We start from the raw sequence: 22,083 nt of genomic DNA, 5'->3' as shown, positions 1-22,083 counted from the left end.
CCTTTTATGATTAAGGACGGCTTTTACTCAAACACTTGCCATTATTCACAAAGAAAACTTAACACAATCTTGCACTCATAAAAACCAAACATCCAACTTCACCACCACAAACTCCATCAAATATGATCAATTTGCTTCACAAAAACAAGAAAAGAAAGAAAATGAAACAAAAGGCCAAAGAACTAAAGATGTGGCTTGAAAAGAAGGTATAAGGCTCAAATGGTTGCAAGAAGGCAAATGGAAACCCAAAAACAAATATGAATCAAACTAACCTAAAAATGAAAAATACCCCCCCAAAAAAGGTGCCTTTGTCCTCCCTAGAGAGCTCGGTCTCGAGTTTAAGAATCATACATCAAGCTTTTATAGATTAGGCTTGCAAAGTCAAGGACCCCATGCCGCTCATGCAAGAATATGATGAAAGATTGAACAAATATAAATCTCACATGGTTGTAGCAAAAACTCACTAAGGTTGTCAAATCGAATATAGGGAGAAACTACCAAACATGCCACAAACAAGTAGAATCCGGCTTCATGATCCCCCTAGTTCTAGACAACTACCTTAGCATGCTTTATCCTAGAATCAACCAAACGTAATCTCAAACCGTGCACACCACTACCATTTAGGAAGAAAAGCATTCAATTATACAAGTCCAAATGTTATTATGTCCAAAGCAAGAACAAAACAAAACACATTTCAAATTTGCCTTAATAGAAACAAAAATCTTTTTGGAGTTTTTCAAAATATAAGAACATGGAAAAGCATATACAAAGGTGCATAGCATACATGAATCAACATCCCACCAAACATGATAGAATACCCTCCCCCAAGCTTGAATGAGACATTACACTCAAACATAAATCATATAATCTATGGGAGGGGAAGACAAGGAGATCAATCCAACAAACCAACATATGTCCAACAAGTCATCATCCACTAGAGAAAGAGCAAGGAAGGATATTACCGGAACTTAGGTGGGTGTAAATACTCGCAAATGACCCAATTTAACCTTTCAAAGCTAATTTCTCAAGAATTAAACCTTGTTTCCATATGCTAGCAAAAATAGGAGTCGAACTTCCTTGATTCTTGATCCAAATCGAAGCACCGAAGTATATCAACTCATGTACCTAGCAAAAGGCACACAAAACTTTCCATGAGAGAAAATCTATTCTAAAAACAAAAGAAAATCTATTCTAAAACACAAATTACTTCCCGAGAAAGGCTTGCTTAAGGTCCAATCTTGTCCGCTCTAGTAAAATAATATTGCAACGATCGCAAGAGCTTTTCAAATGCACTACTACACATTTCATATGATAGAAGGTAGGCAAATGACGGAAGAAAAACGTCCAACAAGATCATTGCACGCAAGTGAGAAGGGAGGTGCCAAAAGAAAGAAGAAGAAGGATCAAAAGGAAAAACAAGAAAATAAGAAGAAGAAGAAAAAGAAGAGGGAATAAAAGAATGGAAAGAAAAATAACAAGGCAAATCCTCCTCACTAAAACATTTTTGGGTGGCAACATCACCCTTTTCCTCAACAATAGACGAATAAGGGAAATTAAGATCATCATAGACAAGGGAGTCCCCAATAGGCTTATCAACGAAGGAAGGGAGAAAAATAGGGCAATAGGGGATGTGGTCAAACCTTTGAGAAAAAGGGGTATGAGAAATAGGCAAAGGGTTCGTGACTCCCTCAACACAAGGTCTCACATCGCCAATGAGGGCATGAAAATCAATCATAGAGTCCTCAAATGAAGTTCTCTCACAATCGACATCTCCATCAAGCTCAAAAACTCCAAAGGAATAAACCTCATCCTTCTTTGCACCACAATAAACAACCTTTCCTTCCACAAACTCAAAACCTAAGTCCTCAAAACCGTGCATGAATGGATGCAAATATAACTCAAAATCATCTCTCTCCCATGAAGCATCATCAATGAACTCACTTAGAAGGCTATGGGATTTCATTTGACTCTCAATAAAACATTGGACATAACCTCAAACAAGTCCAAACACTTATGGATAGAAGAGTCACATTCATACACTTGAGACTCATCATAATCAACCAAGGAAGAGGAGTTTAGATTCACAAAATCATCATAACCATCATCACTCTCAACTCCGTTTCCTTTACTCCTATGCTCAACAATAGGATCCTCACAAACTCTTGGTTGTTCAAAATGATCATCATAATCATCCTCAACACACACATCAAATTGAGATTTTTCACAAACAAGCATCAAGGATGACAATTGGCTTTCTAACTCATCTTTTCTTCTCTTTCCCTCCTCAAGAGGCTCCTCATTCTTTTTCATGATCTCTAATTGACCTCTCATAGAATTAAGAATCATCTCCTTACTAGGCCCAAACTCATTATCAAGCTCAATGCGCCTAATTTGAGACTCAAATGTATCAACAAGAGATTCAAAAGATGTAGAAGGTTGAGGCTCAACAAGAGAAGAAGAAGTACAACCAATATTGGAAGAATCAACATTAAGATCATGAGCATATACATCACATTGGGGAGTGGGGGCACAATTTATAACATGAGATTCATCATTAAGGGAATGAAGCACATCACAAGAAGGCATGGTAAATAATGAAGAATATTGAAACACACCATTAGCATCAACTTGAGCTTGCACTTCATTATCATGAACAAAAGGAGAAATAAATTTGAAATCATGTGTTCTAGGTTCACTTAAGGGATCATGTGTCAAATCATGGGAATTCATGCTAATATTAGAAGAATCAAGACATTGCATATCAATATTAGACTCATGATTACCCCTATCATAAACATCCCTAGCAAACCAGACATAAAAATCCCAAGCATCATCAATTGAAAATGCTCTAAATTCACCTTTATGCATACATTCAACTTCATCCCTAGTTTGCTCATTCAAACCAAAATAACAAATCTCACAAGCCTCCAAAATATTACAACAATTATAGTCCAAAAATCCCTCAAGTCAAATGAAATATTCACAAAAAGGCTCATTGCTATATTGAGGAAATGATAGAAATGCCATTTTTTTCACAAAACAAACAAAAATCAAATAAAAGTTAAAATATACACAAAGACCTAGACTCAAGCAATCAAAAACACTCAAACAAAGACACCGTTCCCCGGCAACGGCGCCATTTTGACGAGGGAGAAAATGTATGTCGTTATCTACCCTTTCCCCAAGTCAAACAAAATTTGTAAACACCTAACCAACCTTATATGAATATAGGGCAAGTTAAGGGTCGATCCCTAGGGAATGCATTGATGAAAAATAGAGTCTAAGTCAAGCTACCTCTAAGATGGAGTTGATATTATGGTTGGCACTATGGTAAAATAAAGCAAGTCTAATCAAGTAAAACAAAGGTCCAAACACTAGGGATATGGGTTCCACATGCAAGTTCAATGATAATGCTAGTTTAGAGCTCAATCAATTAATTAAAGTATTGCAATGGACAAACAATAGTAGCAATCAAGAGAGTTCAAATGCTGTCTCCTATAGACCAATCTAGGTGTCACTATGAAAGGCAAATCAAGAAGAATCACAAGCAAACCCAATCAATTAGAGCAACTTTCAATTCGATTGTTCATGTCATTAAGAGTTGCAATGCAATCAAGATTAATCTTATAGGTTGATCACTCCTAGTCTAATCAATCACATGCAAAACTATGTCAACCAATTTAATTGCAAGAAACCAATCAATTAAAGAGCATCAACTAGCAATTTCATTAATCAAACATGCTTCCCCCTTTCCCTAGAAACTAATCTACTCACTAATCATGGTGAAATTCAAGAATAAATAACTAGAAAGTGCTTTAATCTTCATTTCTATATCAAAATCTAAGAGAAATAAAAAATAATCAATAATATCAAATTCAAATCCAAAGAAGAACAAGTAACAAGCAAAATCAAATAGCAAGTAAGTAAAAGATGAAAGAAGGAAGAGATTCTCACTAATATTAATGATTGAAAATGAAGAAATCCAAACTTAATTGATCAAATGTTGAGTTACAAATCCAAAACCAAGAACTTCTCTCTAGATTCTCTCTCTAAAACTAAGCTAATGAAAATTATCAAAAGTCCCACATTAAAAGGAAATACAATTCTATTTATAAGCAAAGAAGAAATTGGCAGCTCCCACGCCCTCTCCCTATAGACCCGCGCCCGCGGAAAAATGGGTACGGAACCCTCCGCGGGCTATCTAGGCAGACCCCGCGCCCGCGGCAACAGAGATCCTCGCCCGCGGCAGTGAAACTCGCGCCCGCGGCTAATCCCCTGCTTCCAAAGCCTGATCAGGGGGTCGCGGTCTCTCTGAATGGAGCGGCCTCTCCATTTTACCTGCGCCCGCAGAGAGCCCGCAGGGCAACCGCGGCAAGTTCCTGCCAAGTTTTGGCAATTTTGAGTAACATGGGCCCGCGCCCGCGGCCTGCTGGATTTGCCTTGGAAACCTCTCCGAGGCCTCCCCAAGCCCTCTCTAAGCCCTCTCTAGCCAAATGCTTCTTCCTTGCTTGATCATTAAAGTCCCAAATTGAATCCTTTGCCAAAGTGATTCTCACAATACCTACACAAGTACACAAGAAAGGAAATAAAAGGGAAAAAGAGACAAATAAAGGAAAGCACGATAAAAACACGAGAATCATAAAGAAAAGAGGAAAAAGAGAAACTAAAGGAAAAAGGACCAAAAATAAGAGAAGAAAGCATGAAAAGGGGAAAAAATAACCCTAAAAGACTACCCTATGAGTGCCATAAAAGACACTCATCAAATTCCCCCAAGCTAGACTTTTGCTCGTTCCGAGCAAAACAAAGGCTAAAAGGAATAAGAAGGGCTTATTCAAAGCAAAAAGAAAAAGAGGGGCGAGAATTTACACTAAGACTCACTGTCGTAGGAATCACGGTTGTTTTTAGCTACAACAAGCCATTTAAACCCCTAGATCGCTCTAGAGGACGAGTGATGCTCTCGTAAGGGTATCCGTAGAGTTTACCCATAACTCTCCACCAAACCCCCAAGAGGCAAACCAGAGAAGGAAAAGAAAGAGGAAAAAGGAAACAAAATCTTACGAAATGGACTTTACAAAGAGACTATAATTCAAATGAATAACAACCTTTCTAAAGAGAATTATGGTATGCACATTATAAGATACCTAAGGTTGATTGAAACATAAATATGCTAAGCATAGGAACTAGTTATCACATTCCACTTTCATCCCAAACGGTCTTACTGCGTTCCCCCTACTAATCTCATGTCTCCCCTTAGTGAGCATCTCATAGATTCTGCAAAGGAACCGGAAAAGGATCAAATTTTTGGGCTACTCGACATCTTGATTTCGCATCCCCTTTCCTTAGTCTACAACCTATGATTCCCTCAACCAATGAAAGACTCAACTCCTAGGTCCAAAGGTCTTCCCCAAGGTTGTAACGTAAGGCATAAAGGGTTAAGGTAGGCTAAAATTTTAAATTTGGTGGTTTTCCTAAAAAGAGTGAAGCAAAAGGGTGATCAATCCTTAACAACACGATCAAGAAATCACCAAACAAATAAAAAGGAACAACCTCAAGCTTATTTGAAGCTATACTCACAAGAAATATATACAAAAAGCGTAAACGCTTCTCCCCCAAGCTTAAATGAAGCATTGTCCTCAATGCTTAGAAGGAGAAAAGAATACATCAAAATATTTTTGAATTTTCACTTTTTTCAATTTTTTTTCTTTTTTTTTTTACTTAAACTTGCAATGTCCTCGCCTTTTGCTAAATTCGGACGACTTTTTCTATAATGCAATTTATTAGTCCTTGCCTTTTATGATTAAGGACGACTTTTACTCAAACACTTGCCATTATTCACAAAGAAAACTTAACACAATCTTGCACTCATAAAAACCAAACATCCAACTTCACCACCACAAACTCCATCAAATATGATCAATTTGCTTCACAAAAACAAGAAAAGAAAGAAAATGAAACAAAAGGCCAAAGAACTAAAGATGTGGCTTGAAAAGAAGGTATAAGGCTCAAATGGTTGCAAGAAGGTAAATGGAAACCCAAACACAAATATGAATCAAACTAACCTAAAAATGAAAAATACCCCCCCGAAAAAGGTGCCTTTGTCCTCCCTAGATAGCTCGGTCTCGAGTTTAAGAATCATACATCAAGCTTTATAGATTAGGCTTGCAAAGTCAAGGACCTCATGCCGCTCATGCAAGAATATGATGAAAGCTTGAACAAATATAAATCTCACATGGTTGTAGCAAAAACTCACTAAGGTTGTCAAATCGAAGATAGGGAGAAACTACCAAACATGCCACAAACAAGTAGAATCCGGCTTCATGATCCCCCTAGTTCTAGACAACTACCTTAGCATGCTTTATCCTAGAATCAACCAAACGTAATCTCAAACCGTGCACACCACTACCATTTAGAAAGAAAAGCATTCAATTATACAAGTCCAAATGTTATTATGTCCAAAGCAAGAACAAAACAAAACACATTTCAAATTTGCCTTGATAGAAACAAAAATCTTTTTGGAGTTTTTCAAAATATAAGGACATGGAAAAGCATATACAAAGGTGCATAGCATACACGAATCAACATCCCACCAAACATGATAGAATACTCTCCCCCAAGCTTGAATGAGACATTACACTCAAACATAAATCATATAATCTATGGGAGGGGAAGACAAGGAGATCAATCCAACAAACCAACATATGTCCAACAAGTCATCATCCACTAGAGAAAGAGCAAGGAAGGATATTACCGGAACTTAGGTGGGTGTAAATACTCGCAAATGACCCAATTTAACCTTTCAAAGCTAATTTCTCAAGAATTAAACCTTGTTTCCATATTCTAGCAAAAATAGGAGTCGAACTTCCTTGATTCTTGATCCAAATCGAAGCACCGAAGTATATCAACTCATGTACCTAGCAAAAGGCACACAAAAATTTCCATGAGAGAAAATCTATTCTAAAAACAAAAGAAAATCTATTCTAAAACACAAATTACTTCCCGAGAAAGGCTTGCTTAAGGTCCAATCTTGGCCGCTCTAGTAAAATAATATTGCAACGATCGCAAGAGCTTTTCAAATGCACTACTACACATTTCATATGATAGAAGGTAGGCAAATGACGGAAGAAAAACGTGCAACAAGATCATTGCACGCAAGTGAGAAGGGAGGTGCCAAAAGAAAGAAGAAGAAGGATCAAAAGGAAAAACAAGAAAATAAGAAGAAGAAGAAAAAGAAGAGGGAATAAAAGAATGGAAAGAAAAATAAAAAGGCAAATCCTCCTCACTAAAACATTTTTGGGTGCCAACATCACCCTTTTCCTCAACAATAGACGAATAAGGGAAATTAAGATCATCATAGACAAGGGAGTCCCCAATAGGCTTATCAACGAAGGAAGGGAGAAAAATAGGGCAATAGGGGATGTGGTCAAACCTTTGAGAAAAAGGGGTATGAGAAATAGGCAAAGGGTTCGTGACTCCCTCAACACAAGGTCTCACATCGCCAATGAGGGCATGAAAATCAATCATAGAGTCCTCAAATGAAGTTCTCTCACAATCGACATCTCCATCAAGCTCAAAAACTCCAAAGGAATAAACCTCATCCTTCTTTGCACCACAATAAACAACCTTTCCTTCCACAAACTCAAAACCTAAGTCCTCAAAACCGTGCATGAATGGATGCAAATATAACTCAAAATCATCTCTCTCCCATGAAGCATCATCAATGAACTCACTTAGAAGGCTATGGGATTTCATTTGACTCTCAATAAAACATTGGACATAACCTCAAACAAGTCCAAACACTTATGGATAGAAGAGTCACATTCATACACTTGAGACTCATCATAATCAACCAAGGAAGAGGAGTTTAGATTCACAAAATCATCATAACCATCATCACTCTCAACTCCGTTTCCTTTACTCCTATGCTCAACAATAGGATCCTCACAAACTCTTGGTTGTTCAAAATGATCATCATAATCATCCTCAACACACACATCAAATTGAGATTTTTCACAAACAAGCATCAAGGATGACAATTGGCATTCTAACTCATCTTTTCTTCTCTTTCCCTCCTCAAGAGGCTCCTCATTCTTTTTCATGATCTCTAATTGACCTCTCATAGAATTAAGAATCATCTCCTTACTAGGCCCAAACTCATTATCAAGCTCAATGCGCCTAATTTGAGACTCAAATGTATCAACAAGAGATTCAAAAGATGTAGAAGGTTGAGGCTCAACAAGAGAAGAAGAAGTACAACCAATATTGGAAGAATCAACATTAAGATCATGAGCATATACATCACATTGGGGAGTGGGGGCACAATTTATAACATGAGATTCATCATTAAGGGAATGAAGCACATCACAAGAAGGCATGGTAAATAATGAAGAATATTGAAACACACCATTAGCATCAACTTGAGCTTGCACTTCATTATCATGAACAAAAGGAGAAATAAATTTGAAATCATGTGTTCTAGGTTCACTTAAGGGATCATGTGTCAAATCATGGGAATTCATGCTAATATTAGAAGAATCAAGACATTGCATATCAATATTAGACTCATGATTACCCCTATCATAAACATCCCTAGCAAACCAGACATAAAAATCCCAAGCATCATCAATTGAAAATGCTCTAAATTCACCTTTATGCATACATTCAACTTCATCCCTAGTTTGCTCACTCAAACCAAAATAACAAATCTCACAAGCCTCCAAAATATTACAACAATTATAGTCCAAAAATCCCTCAAGTCAAATGAAATATTCACAAAAAGGCTCATTGCTATATTGAGGAAATGATAGACATGCCATTTTTTTCACAAAACAAACAAAAGTCAAATTAAAGTTAAAATATACACAAAGACCTAGACTCAAGCAATCAAAAACACTCAAACAAAGACACCGTTCCCCGGCAACGACGCCATTTTGACGAGGGAGAAAATGTATGTCGTTATCTACCCTTTCCCCAAGTCAAACAAAATTTGTAAACACCTAACCAACCTTATATGAATATAGGACAAGTTAAGGGTCGATCCCTAGGGAATGCATTGATGAAAAATAGAGTCTAAGTCAAGCTACCTCGAAGATGGAGTTGATATTATGGTTGGCACTATGGTAAAATAAAGCAAGTCTAATCAAGTAAAACAAAGGTCTAAACACTAGGGATATGGGTTCCACATGCAAGTTCAATGATAATGCTAGTTTAGAGCTCAATCAATTAATTAAAGTATTGCAATGGACAAACAATAGTAGCAATCAAGAGAGTTCAAATGTTGTCTCCTATAGGCCAATCTAGGTGTCACTATGAAAGGCAAATCAAGAAGAATCACAAGCAAACCCAATCAATTAGAGCAACTTTCAATTCGATTGTTCATGTCATTAAGAGTTGCAATGCAATCTAGATTAATCTTATAGGATGATCACTCCTAGTCTAATCAATCACATGCAAAACTATGTCAACCAATTAAATTGCAAGAAACCAATCAATTAAAGAGCATCAACTAGCAATTTCATTAATCAAACATGCTTCCCCCTTTCCCTAGCAACTAATCTACTCACTAATCATGGTGAAATTCAAGAATAAATAACTAGAAAGTGCTTTAATCTTCATTTCTATATCAAAATCTAAGAGAAATAAAAAATAATCAACAATATCAAATTCAAATCCAAAGAAGAACAAGTAACAAGAAAAATCAAATAGCAAGTAAGTAAAAGATGAAAGAAGGAAGAGATTCTCACTAATATTGATGATTGAAAATGAAGAAATCCAAACTTGATTGATCAAATGTTGAGTTATAAATCCAAAACCAAGAACTTCTCTCTAGATTCTCTCTCTAAAACTAAGCTAATGAAAATTATCAAAAGTCCCCCTCAAAAAGGAAATACAATTCTATTTATAAGCAAAGAAGAAATTGGCAGCTCCCGCGCCCTCTCTCGATAGACCCGCGCCCGGGGAAAAATGGGTACGGAACCCTCCGCGGGCTATCTGGGCAGATCCCGCGCCCGCGGCAACAGCGATCCTCGCCCGCGACAGTGAAACCCGCGCCAACGGCTAATCCCATGCTCCCAAAGCCTGATCAGGGGGCCGCGGTCTCTCTGAATGGAGCGGCCTCTCCATATAACCTGCGCCCGCAGAGAGCCCGCGGGGCAACCGCGGCAAGTTCCTGCCAAGTTTTGGCAATTTTGAGTAACATGGGCACGCGCCCGCGGCCTGCTGATTTGCCTTGGAAACCTTTCTGAGGCCTCTCCATGCCCTCTCTAGCCAAATGCTTCTTCCTTGCTTGGTCATTAAAGTCATAAATTGAATCCTTGCCAAAGTGATTCTCACAATACCTACACAAGTACACAAAGAAAGGAAATAAAAGAGAAAAAGAGACAAATAAAGGAAAACACGATAAAAACACAAGAATCATAAAGAAAAGAGGAAAAAGAGAAACTAAAGGAAAAAGGACCAAAAATAAGAGAAGTAAGCATGAAAAGGGGAAAGAAAATAACCCTAAAAGACTACCCTATGAGTGCCATAAATGACACTCATCACCATAGGTTCTTGCAAGGGAGCCCTGGAGGAAATTCTTTGTGGGAATCTATCTACATACAATGCAAGCGTTTTGGGTAATGAGGTACAGGATATTGAAAGAGCTCTTTCCTTAAAAGAGTTAGATCCCAAGGAAACAATGAAGGTATTAAATTTAGTACAGGAATCGAAACCTGCAGAGGTCAAGAAACCTGAACTAAAACCTCTCCCTTCTCATTTGAAATATATTTAATGACCTATAATGCACTTAATGACCCCGTGATCACCAGTAATGCACTTATTGACCTACAAACTTCCCAACTTCTAGGGGTTCTTCAAACCCATAAGAAAGATATTGGGTACATTATTGATGATCTCAAGGGTATTAGCCCTGATTTTTGTATGCACATGATACATCTAGAGGATAACTATAAGCCCCGCATTCAACCCCAAAGAAGATTGAATCCTAACATGAAGGAAGTAGTCAAGAAGGAGGTTATGAAATTAATTTATGCAGGTATTATCTATCCTATTTCTGACTCTAAGTGGGTAAGTCCGATGCAGGTAGTGCCTAAAAAAGGTGGGATCATTGTGATTACTAATGAAAAACATGAATTAATTCCCACTAGATCTATAACATGGTGGCGTATGTGTATTGATTATCGTAGACTAAATATCGCCACTAAAAAGGACCACTCCCCTCCCCTTTATAGATCAAATGCTTAAGAGGTTAGCTAACCATAAGTTCTTTTGCTATTTGGATGGGTATTCGGGATTTTTCCAAATTCCGATTTACCCTGAAGATTAGGAAAAAACAACCTTTACATGCCCTTATGGAACTTTTTCATATCGTAGAATACCCTTCGGTTTATGTAATGCTCCCGCTACCTTTCAACGTTGCATGATGAGCAACTTTTCTGATTTCATAGGGTATATTATGGAAGTCTTTATGGATGATTTTAGCGTGTATGGTTTTTCATTTGATTCATGTCTAATTAATCTCGCTAAAATTTTAAAACGATGTGAAGAATGCAACTTAGTTCTAAACTTGGTAATAGAGGGAGTAGTTCTAGGTCACATTGTATCTGATAAGGGCATACAAGTAGACAAAGCTAAGATCTCAGTGATTGAGCGTGATAAGGGCGTGAAATGTGGATTTTATCTAAGCATATAATCGCCCGATCAGGTGCGCAAGTAAGGAAGAAAAACAAGGGTAATTTTGCCCAATCGGGCGGAATTTTGGAGAAATCGAGTGCCACAAAAGAAATATCGAGCGAATGTGGGGGGTGCCAAAAAGGGGTTTTAAAAAACAACCCTTTACATGTGCACTACGTTAAAAAATGAATTTGGCACCGGTTCAAACCTTGCCTAAGGCACCGGTTTGAACCGGTGCCAATGTGGGGGGTGCCAAAAAGGGGTTTTAAAAGGCACTGGTTCAAACCGGTGCCAAAATGGCCCACTAAAAATTATTTCAAAGTTTTTGGCACCGGTTAACCGGTGCCAAAAAACCCCCAAATATCATTTTTTTTTGTTTTTGTTTTTCTTCATTAAAAATTAAATAAACTAAATTAAATAAAAACACAAAATATAAATCAAACATCTCAATCAATATAAACGATTCTGTTTAATATATAATCAATAAAGTTTTACAGCATGCATAGATGAATAAAAAAATTAATTATAAATAAAAAAATTACAACATATAAATAAAAAAAACTACAATATAAATAAAAAAAAATATTACAACATCACAATCTAAAAATCCCCATATTCTTGATTCTTGATTCTTTGATTATGTATACCTGCGCAAATTAAAACATCAAAAATAAATTATTTAAAATGAACAAGCTGCGAAAAAAATAAAAAAAAACCTAGAAAATAAAAAAAAAATCGAATTAAAATCGATTAAATTAAAAACAAAATCGAAAAAAACCAAAAATCCAAAAATCAAAACAAAATCGAAAAAATAAAAACAAAATCCCAGAAAAAATTGAAAAAAACCCAGAAATCATAAAAATAAAAACAAAATCGAAGAATTAAAAAACCCAGAAATCAATAAAAATAAAAACAAAAACAAAAAAAATTGAAATCGAAAAAAACCAGTAAAAATCAAAAATCAAAATCGAAAAACAAAAATCAAAATAAGACAACGAAAGTGAAAATCGAAACACAAAAATAAAAATCGAAAAAAAAGTAAAACAAAAATCAAAATCGAAAAAAAAGAAAAACAAAAATCAAAATCGAAAAAAAAGGAAAACAAAAATCAAAATCGAAAAAAAAAAAACAAAATCCCAGAAAAAAAATGAAAAAAACCCAGATATCATAAAAATAAAAACAAAATCGAACAATTAAAAAACCCAGAAATCAATTAAAATAAAAACAAAAACAAAAAAATTGAAATCGGGAAAACCTAGAAAAAATCGAAAATCAAAATCGAAAAACCAAAATCAAAATTAAAATAAGACAACGAAAGTAAAAATTGAAATACAAAAATCAAAATCGAAAAAAAAGAAAAACAAAAATCAAAAATAAAAATCAGACAACAAAAGTAAAAATCAAAACACAAAAATCAAAATCGATAAAAAAGAAAAAAAAAATCAAAATCGAAAAACAAAATAAAAAATTGAAAACCCAGAAATCGAAAAAATAAAAACAAAAACGAACAAATAAAAAACCCAGAAATCAAAAACGAAAAAAAAAATGAAATCGAAAAAACCTAGAAAAAATCGAAAATCAAAATCGAAAAACAAATTCAAAAATCAAAAATCAAAATTAGAAAACAAAAACCCAGAAATTGAGGGAGGAGGAGACGTGTTCGTGGTGGTCTCCGTGGTGGTGTTGCATGTGCTCGCCGTGGTGTTCGTGGTGGTCTCCGTGGTGGTCTTCGTGCTGAGCTTGAAGGAGAAGGAGAATGAAGAAAGGGAAGGAGTTGATGAGAAAGGGAAGGAGGTTAAGTGGAGCGAAAGAGGAGGAGAGGAGAAGAGGAGAAAGAAATAGTAGGAAAGAAGAGGAGAGGAGAAGCGGCGAGTGAAGCTAAGAAATAGGGTTTGCGGGTATAAATATGGCCGAGTTTTTTTTTTTTTTTTGTAAGTTTAACCGGTTTTTTTAAAATTAAGGAGCGGTTCAATTGGCACCGGTTCAAACCGGTGCCCTTTTAGTTTTTGGCACCGGTTTGGTCTGAACCGTGCCTTTTATATTTGTGTAAAATGGCGCCCAAATTTGGGCCGGTTTAAGGCACCAGTTTGGCCTGAACCGGTGCCTTTATGGGGGTGCCTTATTGTATTTTTCTACTAGTGGTGGCATGCCCACCTCCTCCGTCGATAATAACATCGACCCTCATGACCCTTATGACTTTTCGGCTTTTCGGAGCCAACTTGACCATATAAAGATGGGGCAAGGGAGAGTAGAGGGCATGGTGAAAAACATAGATTCTTGGTTAGGCACTTTGGATTGGCGGGTAGGTCATATAAGGAGGATCCTCGGGAGGGGTCTATACCCGATGTACGATGACTATGCACGCCAAGGGGCTATTCCCCCCGAGGCATTAGTTCCCGATTGGTTCCAATACCCCCAAGGAGGGTATTCCACCCCGGAGCTTTTGGTACTTTTGTGGACTACTTTTCAGTCCATGGATATAAAGGTGATGCTCCTTTTGGGGGTATGGGGGGAAATGTGAACCCTAACTACCTTGCAGGTGGTTAGGGCTATGATGGTGCTGGAACGAGCCAAGGTGGTGCCGGCTCGAGTTATGGAGGAGGCTACGAGAGGATGGATGATGATGAGGAGTAGCTTCTCCTAGCTACCCTCCCAATTTGATGAGGGCATTGCTTGATTTGGCTTGGGAAGATTTCTTGTATATATGGTAACTCTTTCTCTCTATTCTCTTTTTATTTTCTTTTCTAGTATAGTTTTATTGCTTTCTAGTGTAGTTTTTATTGCTTCCCTTTATGAAAAATAATACAAAAAAATTTGAAAAATATAAAAATTAAAAAATACGTTCCAATGAATTGTAAATTATGCTTCCCTATGTCCCATACTTAGAAAATATTGTTTTGATTCTAGGTATATGATAATGAGCTTTGTGAATTTGTTGATCATGATTTGAAATTTAATTGTTTGGATTCCTAAACATGCGTCAATTTTGCAAACTATTTGTGAATATAGTGCTTGACTAGTTGATTTGGTTAGGAATGTGTGATAGTTTGTGGTATGTTAATGAATTTAAGTATTGGTTTGCAACTATTAGTAATGTTTATATGGCTCAATATTATGCACATTGAGGAGGAAGAAGGCATTTATTCTCTTAGGTAGCCTTCAGATGATATTAGATACATTTGTTCCCTTCTTGTTACCTATGTTTTTGCTTGTGCCCTTTTATTGTTTATTTAGCCACATTACAAGCCTATATGAGCCTCATTGGTTACTAGTCCCAAGCTTGGCTTGGGGGAGCTATTGGTTGGTGAGGTGGGCGAGTTGTGGTGTGCATATCACTTGCACAATGAGGGAATAAAAGAAGAGTGATTGTTCTTTGATATTATGTTTTGAAAATATTGATGTTTTGTGTTTCAAAGTTGAAAATTTCCAATAGGAGGTAAAAAAGAAAAAAATAAGAGCAAAGAAAAAAGTTGTTTCCTATGTTCAAATGTTCTATTTGGAGGTTGCTCAAGAAAAAAAAAAGAAAAAAAAAGTTCAAGTTTGAAAAAAAGGAAAGAAAAAGAATAAGTAGTTCAAAGTTTTTTTTAATTCACTATTTCATATTATCATATTTTATGAGTAAATATGTAAGTGTTGGGATTGTATTGCGTATATGATTGTTTGGTGAACTTTTGAGTAGTTATGTTGTGATTGGAGATGTTTTGGTCATCACTTGTTGTGACCTTGGGTTTTATTAGGATATGGCTCCCTTAAGAATGGCTTTACTCTCACATTTTCCTTAATTTATCCTACCATTTATCCTAGCCTTACATTACAATCTTTAAAGACCTTCTGACCTTTGTGCATAAGAGTTGTATGAATGTGAAAGTGTTATTTATCAATGCAAGTTATGATTTGACATATTTCAATTCGACTAGTAGGTTGAGCGTTCATTGTTTCAAACACACGAGAGTGTGAATTTGGAGGGCATTGTTCACAAATAAAAGGGTTGGTTGGAGAGCGATCGAGTACATCTTTTACTCGCCACATAAATGAAAGTTTAGTGTGTAAGCACTAGTCTTGAATTCTATATGCTCATGTGGTTTGCTCTACTTGACAATTGTTGTGGATGGAAGATGATTAGACAAATGAGATTGATTGACATTGAAGCATGTTCATTAGATTTACCTTGAATCGTTTGTTCTTGATTTTGTTTATTGGGATGAAGCTTGTTTTATATGTTTATTCATGAGCTCTTTGCTTAGAGACAAACAAAGGTTTGGCTTGGGGGAGTTTGATATGTCCAATTTATATAGTGTTTTACCCGCGTCCCATGGTCATAATTAGTAGTGTTTTTGGCTCTTTAGGGCCACTTTTTATTTCTAATTTGTGTTTCCTAGTATATTTGTAGTTTTCCTTGAGCTTTGTAGGAAATTACATACTTGGAGCGTTTTCGAGGTTTTTCACGAATCAACTACGAGCATTAGGAGGACACGGCCATCCTTGAAGCCAAGGACCGGTGAAAGCCGGTGATTAAGGGCTCGGTATGTGATACTGGGGCAATTGGATCGTGTAATCATGACCCGAAGAGGAAATCCGGATTAGGGATGTTTAAGTACGATTTTTGTACGTAATTTTGATTACCTTCTCTTTTAGATTTTCTCTCTCTACTTAGGATATTTTCTCTCTCTTAAACTCTCTCAATATTGTTCTTAATTACATTCATTAATCCAGATTTCTTTTGGTAACAATTTCTTCTCGTTTTATTTTAGTCTTTTTTATTTAATTCTTTCATTATGTCTTGCTTTATTGATTTGATTAGTTTAGATTTAATTATGCTTGAGTAGTATTATTTCTAGGGTTTATGGGGATCTAATAAATAATATGAAGGAATAAATTTGTTATTGTTGATTATCAATGCTTGATTAATTTCCTATAATATGTAGCGAAAGCCCTTTATAATCTGATTAATCAATGCTTGATAATTGCTTATTATGATTTGCCCTGGAATATTGTTTATTTGTGAACCTATGCCCTAGGTTTTCCTTTATTGATTAAAACCCCTTTTTATTCCTTTCCTACTTTTACTTTTAGTATTTAATTACATTTTTACAACAAACTATTACTTGATAATTTAGATTGCATTTAATTAATTAGGAGTAAATTAACGTGTTTCCCTGTGGTTCGACCCTTCTTCCCTATCTACATAGTTAGTGGATTTAGGTTTATTTTTGATTAGGTGCATACGACTTGAGCTTGTCATATGCATATCTTCTCTTGTCATTACGTCATGGCTATATGCAGTTGAACGACCAGGCCCCTGTCAGTGTCTACGGTTTATGGAGAGTCGTAGAGGTGACGATCTTTGCTCTTCTTGTTTTGTTTTAATTTGTTCGACTCATGTGCTCAAAGATTACTTTTCATTGCAGCTATGGTTCTATGAGTACTTTCCGGGATTGGCCCCTCGACGGCGTCGTGGAGCGATCCATGACTTCCCTGTCGGAGCCAGCTGGCGTGACCGAGGCGAGTCACGAGTGGAGTCTGTCTGTGCGTTACGAGGGGTGCTACGCCAAGACACCTCTTCTGTTGGTGTAAGAATTACTTTTTTAGCCCGTTATTTTCTATCCTGGCGTTATTTTTGGCGTTTTTTGCAACTTTTTATGGTTTTCAGGTTGTTATTGGTATCCAGTATTGGCCTTAGGCTGGGATGACTAATCTTCCCGAGGCCTTGCAGCATTCTGCGTCCGCATTGTTTTTGTTGGTACTAGACGTTTTGTCTAGTATCTGGGGGAGCTTGTCGTTCGTCAGCACAGTAGTAATCGCTTTATGGTGCCCTTGTCTCCAACGGAGTCGATGCTAGACTCACGCTTGCTTAGGGAGTTGATAAACAGGGGAAAGCGCTACACTTTTCCTTGTTAGGAGCTTGTGCGTATGGAGAGCGATTATGCGCAGAACTTGCTTCCCTCCTTAGCTCCTCCACCCCGTCTTCTTGAGGTATGATTTCTTTTGAGAATTTTGTTGCTAGTCTCTGTTTAAACCGTCGAATAACCTGATTATTCGATCGTATTTTCAGACGATTGTTCGCCGTATAGGGAAGATTGAGATCTCGCCTCAATTTGTCCGCTACCTAGGGCCTATCGGTATTACTGAGGACCATATGACTGACGCTATAGGCGTCGTTTGAAGTGCGCCTACGTTAAAAGCATGTTGTGAATATGCTTGGCACTCATAGGAAGTGGGAATTGACATTACAATTAGGGACAAATAAAGTAGGGAGCCGCCAACAAGTTTTTAAGGAACTTGTAAACCGTTCATGGATCATAAAAGGAAACTACGAATAAGGGACAACGAAGGCAACAACGATTGACCCGTGAAGGTTACACCCCATTCATAATCCATGAGATTACTAACTCCATATGGTTCGGAACCACGAAAGGAGGATCGGGGATGATGGTACGAAGTGAGTCATGGAGTCACATTCGCCCGTATTGGCCTCTACTCGATTCTTATATTGAAAAGAATTCCTGTGATCTCAAAGGCATACAAACAAAATATTCAATTCACTCCAAACTATTATTAAGCTAAATTTGTTTAATATTAATGCAACACATAATTCTAAAATATTGTAATCACTTGAATTAACAACAAGATTAAAAAAGAACCTAAACCGGTTGTCCAAATTATCTTATTAGGCGTGATTTCGAATAACATATTCCCTTTAAACATGCAATGTGGTGATCATAAATAATAATAGCATAAACATTAATATTGGAAGCAATTTAATCACAATTCCAACAACATAAAAATTGTTAGAAAAAATAATAATAATAAAAAAGCATGATCCTTACTTTGAATCTGTTTTCTTGCAACTACAAAATAATAAACGAGTTAGTAACTTCAAGGAAAAAATAAAACAATAACTAAATTAAATTAAATAAGATAAGGTTGATTTTGGGGCCAAACCCTCAAACGATTCTACGTTTCACGCCTTGGTTTAAGGACAGAACCTCGAGTAAAATATGGACTCCTTTAAGTGCTTGAAGAAGGAATTTTGAAGTAAAAAGGGTAGGCTAGTGTTTAGGTTAATAGCATTGAAGAGAGAAAATAAGAGTAATAAAATTCTGGTTGCCCCGTACATCAGAATTGAGGGGGTATTTATAGGGAAAATGTGTTGAAGGAGCACAAGGAACCCTAAAATGATAAAAACCCTAAAAAAGTATCCCGTGACATGGTCAGACTGTACCGTGACACGGTCAGACTGTACCGTCAGACTGTACAATTTCCCGTGACACGGTACAGTTTTGGAGTGACGCGGGAATTTTTTTGAAAACGGAATGAAAAACGCGTTAAGGTTTTACGCGGAAAGGACACAGAACGTCCCGTGTCACGGCAGACCTCCCGTGTCACGGGAAGTCCCACCGTCAGACGGGAAGGGTTCCCGTGACACGGTCAGACTGTACCGTGACACGGTCACTTCCAGTCCATTTTTCCGTCTAAATTCATTTTTAACCCTAATTTCTTTCGGCTTTTTAAGTGCCGATTGATAATTTCGGGCTTTTTTCTGACTTTTATTATTCGGGCTAAAATAAGAAAATAATAAAATAAAAATAAATAAAATGTTTGGGCCGAAAATAAATAATAAAATATTAAAATAAAAAGGTTTGGGCTTAAAATTTAATTAATAAGCTTGGGCTAAAATTAAAACTATGCTTTTACCAAACATCAAGATTAATCCATGGACCTTTCAAAGGTATGAATTTAATAAAATACGATTTTTTTAAGCACTCTCGGGATTAAATACTAAACCCGACCAATAAAGGTGGTGAAAGGTTATTTATCATCGGGTTTGGTTTTGGGGAGACATTTTTAGGTGTCTACAGAAGCCCCCTTTGACTGAGTTTGTAGAAACGTTAGTTTCGAAAACGATAGTCAAAGTAGTCGATAGGGACGGAGAATGATTTAAGACGTTTTGCGATCCTAAATCATTCTGTATACGCCGATACCTGCAGAAAAATGTTAATTCCACAGATAAAAAAGTAACGGGATAGAATACGTATCTGGCACCAGTGTATCGGTGACAAACGAATTTGGCAGCTTCCTAAGCTTGAAGGAATCTACCGAGTGACATTAGTTGAAATGCTTTCCATGCTTGAGGAAAGCCGACTGAAGAGTTTGGAAGTTTTGTAAGCCTGAAGAAAGCTACCGGATAATACCTTCCATGCCTGAGGAAAGTCGTCGAACGAATTTGGTGTCATTCTATGCTTGAAGGATTCCACCGATAATGCCTTCCATACTTGAGGAAAGCCGACAAAGGAATTTTGTGGTTTACTATACTTGAAGAAAAAATATCCACTGATGATGCTTTCCATGCCTGAGGAAAGGCGACTTGGCGATTTTCTATACTTGAAGAAAAATCCACCGATAACGCTTTCCAAACCTGAGGAAAGCCGACTTGGCGGTTTTCTATACCTGAAGAAAAATCCACCGATAACGCTTTCAAAGCCTGAGGAAAGCCGACTTGGCGGTTTTCTATACTTGAAGAAAAATCCACCGGATAATACTTTCCATGCTTGAGGAAAGTTGAAAGATGATGAGATTGCAAGTCTCTGTGTATCGAGAACCTTGAGTCATCAAATGATGGTGGTCCGCTTGTCCCCGGACGTGGGCTGTAGATGGTTCGCTTGTCCCCGGACGTGGGCTGTAGATAAGACCTGCAAAAATAAATTTGCCAATGGACTCGTATATACTGTGATTAACTTGACCACTAACTTGACCAAATTTGACTTGATGTGACATGACATGTGTATGACTTGTGAGTGTGTGTGAGTGTGTATATGTGTGTGTGCAGACACAAGCAAACGAAGATGCAAAAGCAAAAATTTTCCGTCAATTTTTGTCATGAGTGGAGGGTACCGACTTTCTCCCGAAAAAGAAAGATGTGAAAACTGAACTTTTATTTTCGAACTTCCTTCGATGAAAACTTGGAAAACGTTTTTTGAACTTCCTCCTTAAGCAAGACGAAATGAATCGTATGGATTGAATTGCTTGTCCTGAAAATAATGTATGCATGATGCAAGCTCTTAGGCCAGGAGGCTAAGGACAATTACATCATGTGACACGATAGATGAATGAACTTAAGTCATGGAGCTAAGCATCATATATGGTGTAAAGAAGCGATTTTGAACGTCACTTAGGTCTGGAAGCTAAGCACGTATAGTGATTATTGCATAATGAACGTTGCTTTGGTCAAGGAGCTAAGCACGATATGCTTTGCATGATTAAAAATCATTGATATATAAATGTTTCTTAGCACATTATGCGAAAAAATGAACATTGCTCAGGTCAGGAAGCTAAGAAAGTATACAATGTTTCTTCTGTTGTCTTTAAATATGATGAAACATGCACAGTGTTGAAACAAGATTTCATGATAAAGGGCTCTTAAAGGGAAGGATGATTGATATGGATATGGATGTGTGAGTGAAGTGTGTGAATGTGATACTAAGGCTGGCTGCAAGGGTTATGAAAATGGAAAGAGATGTGAGAAGAGTTAAAGATGATGACTCTTTAGGCTGGGTAAGCTAATGTGATTTGGGTTCAAGCCCCCAAGTCTAGCTCTAAATGGGTAGGGATAAGCATTGGACATTCTTTGACTCGATCATGTATAGATATGAATGTGAATGTGGATATGAATGTGAATGTGGCCGCACCTCGATGTGAGGTTGCCTACGTATCCGTTAGGAATCAGGCCAACGTAGCTCTAACCGAACTTTGCACAAGTGTATGTACACCTCAAAGAGGTCTTTCAAGGGTTGTAATGTGGTTAAGTTGATGGTTTAAGGAAGAAAGAGGTAAAAGGCTCAAGACCCGAGAGAAGCCCCCAAGATGTGTAATTGTGAATTTGAAAATTTTGAATTTTGCAAGTTTATTTTCAACACATTTTTTTTTTCTTTGAACTTTCTTTTTTTTTCATTCTTTTGAATCAATGTAGGCAATATCAGATCATGCGGTCCATCACTCACTTAGCATTCATGTTTCTCAGGCACGGTACCGAGCACTCGATGAGAGACGCAATTTGAGACGTGTTCATATCAAGACATTGGAACACTTGCCTTTAGACATTGTTTTATTTTTGCTTTGCTACTTTTTTTTTTACTTGCTTTTTGAAAGTTATACAATTACACATCTTCAAATCCCAGGGTTGAGTGAATGTGGGTTGAAGAAATGAAGGCCAAACGTTAGACGAGGCTCAAAGTGGTTGATGAAGAACTGGATATGTGATTGAGTGGTTAATGGGGAATTACAGGGTTGCAAAGGTGCCTCAAATCATTGGTGTACCTTGTGTTTAGTTTGGTAATTTTTTTTTAATTTTTTTTTTTGCTAAATCACATGATCGAATGTAAGAAAGAGATGCTCATTTATGAAGAAGGTAAGAAA

Source organism: Chenopodium quinoa, unplaced genomic scaffold, assembly GCF_001683475.1.
Source record: "Chenopodium quinoa cultivar QQ74 unplaced genomic scaffold, ASM168347v1, whole genome shotgun sequence".
Taxonomy (NCBI): domain Eukaryota; kingdom Viridiplantae; phylum Streptophyta; class Magnoliopsida; order Caryophyllales; family Amaranthaceae; genus Chenopodium; species Chenopodium quinoa.
This window is presented reverse-complemented; position numbering follows the sequence as displayed.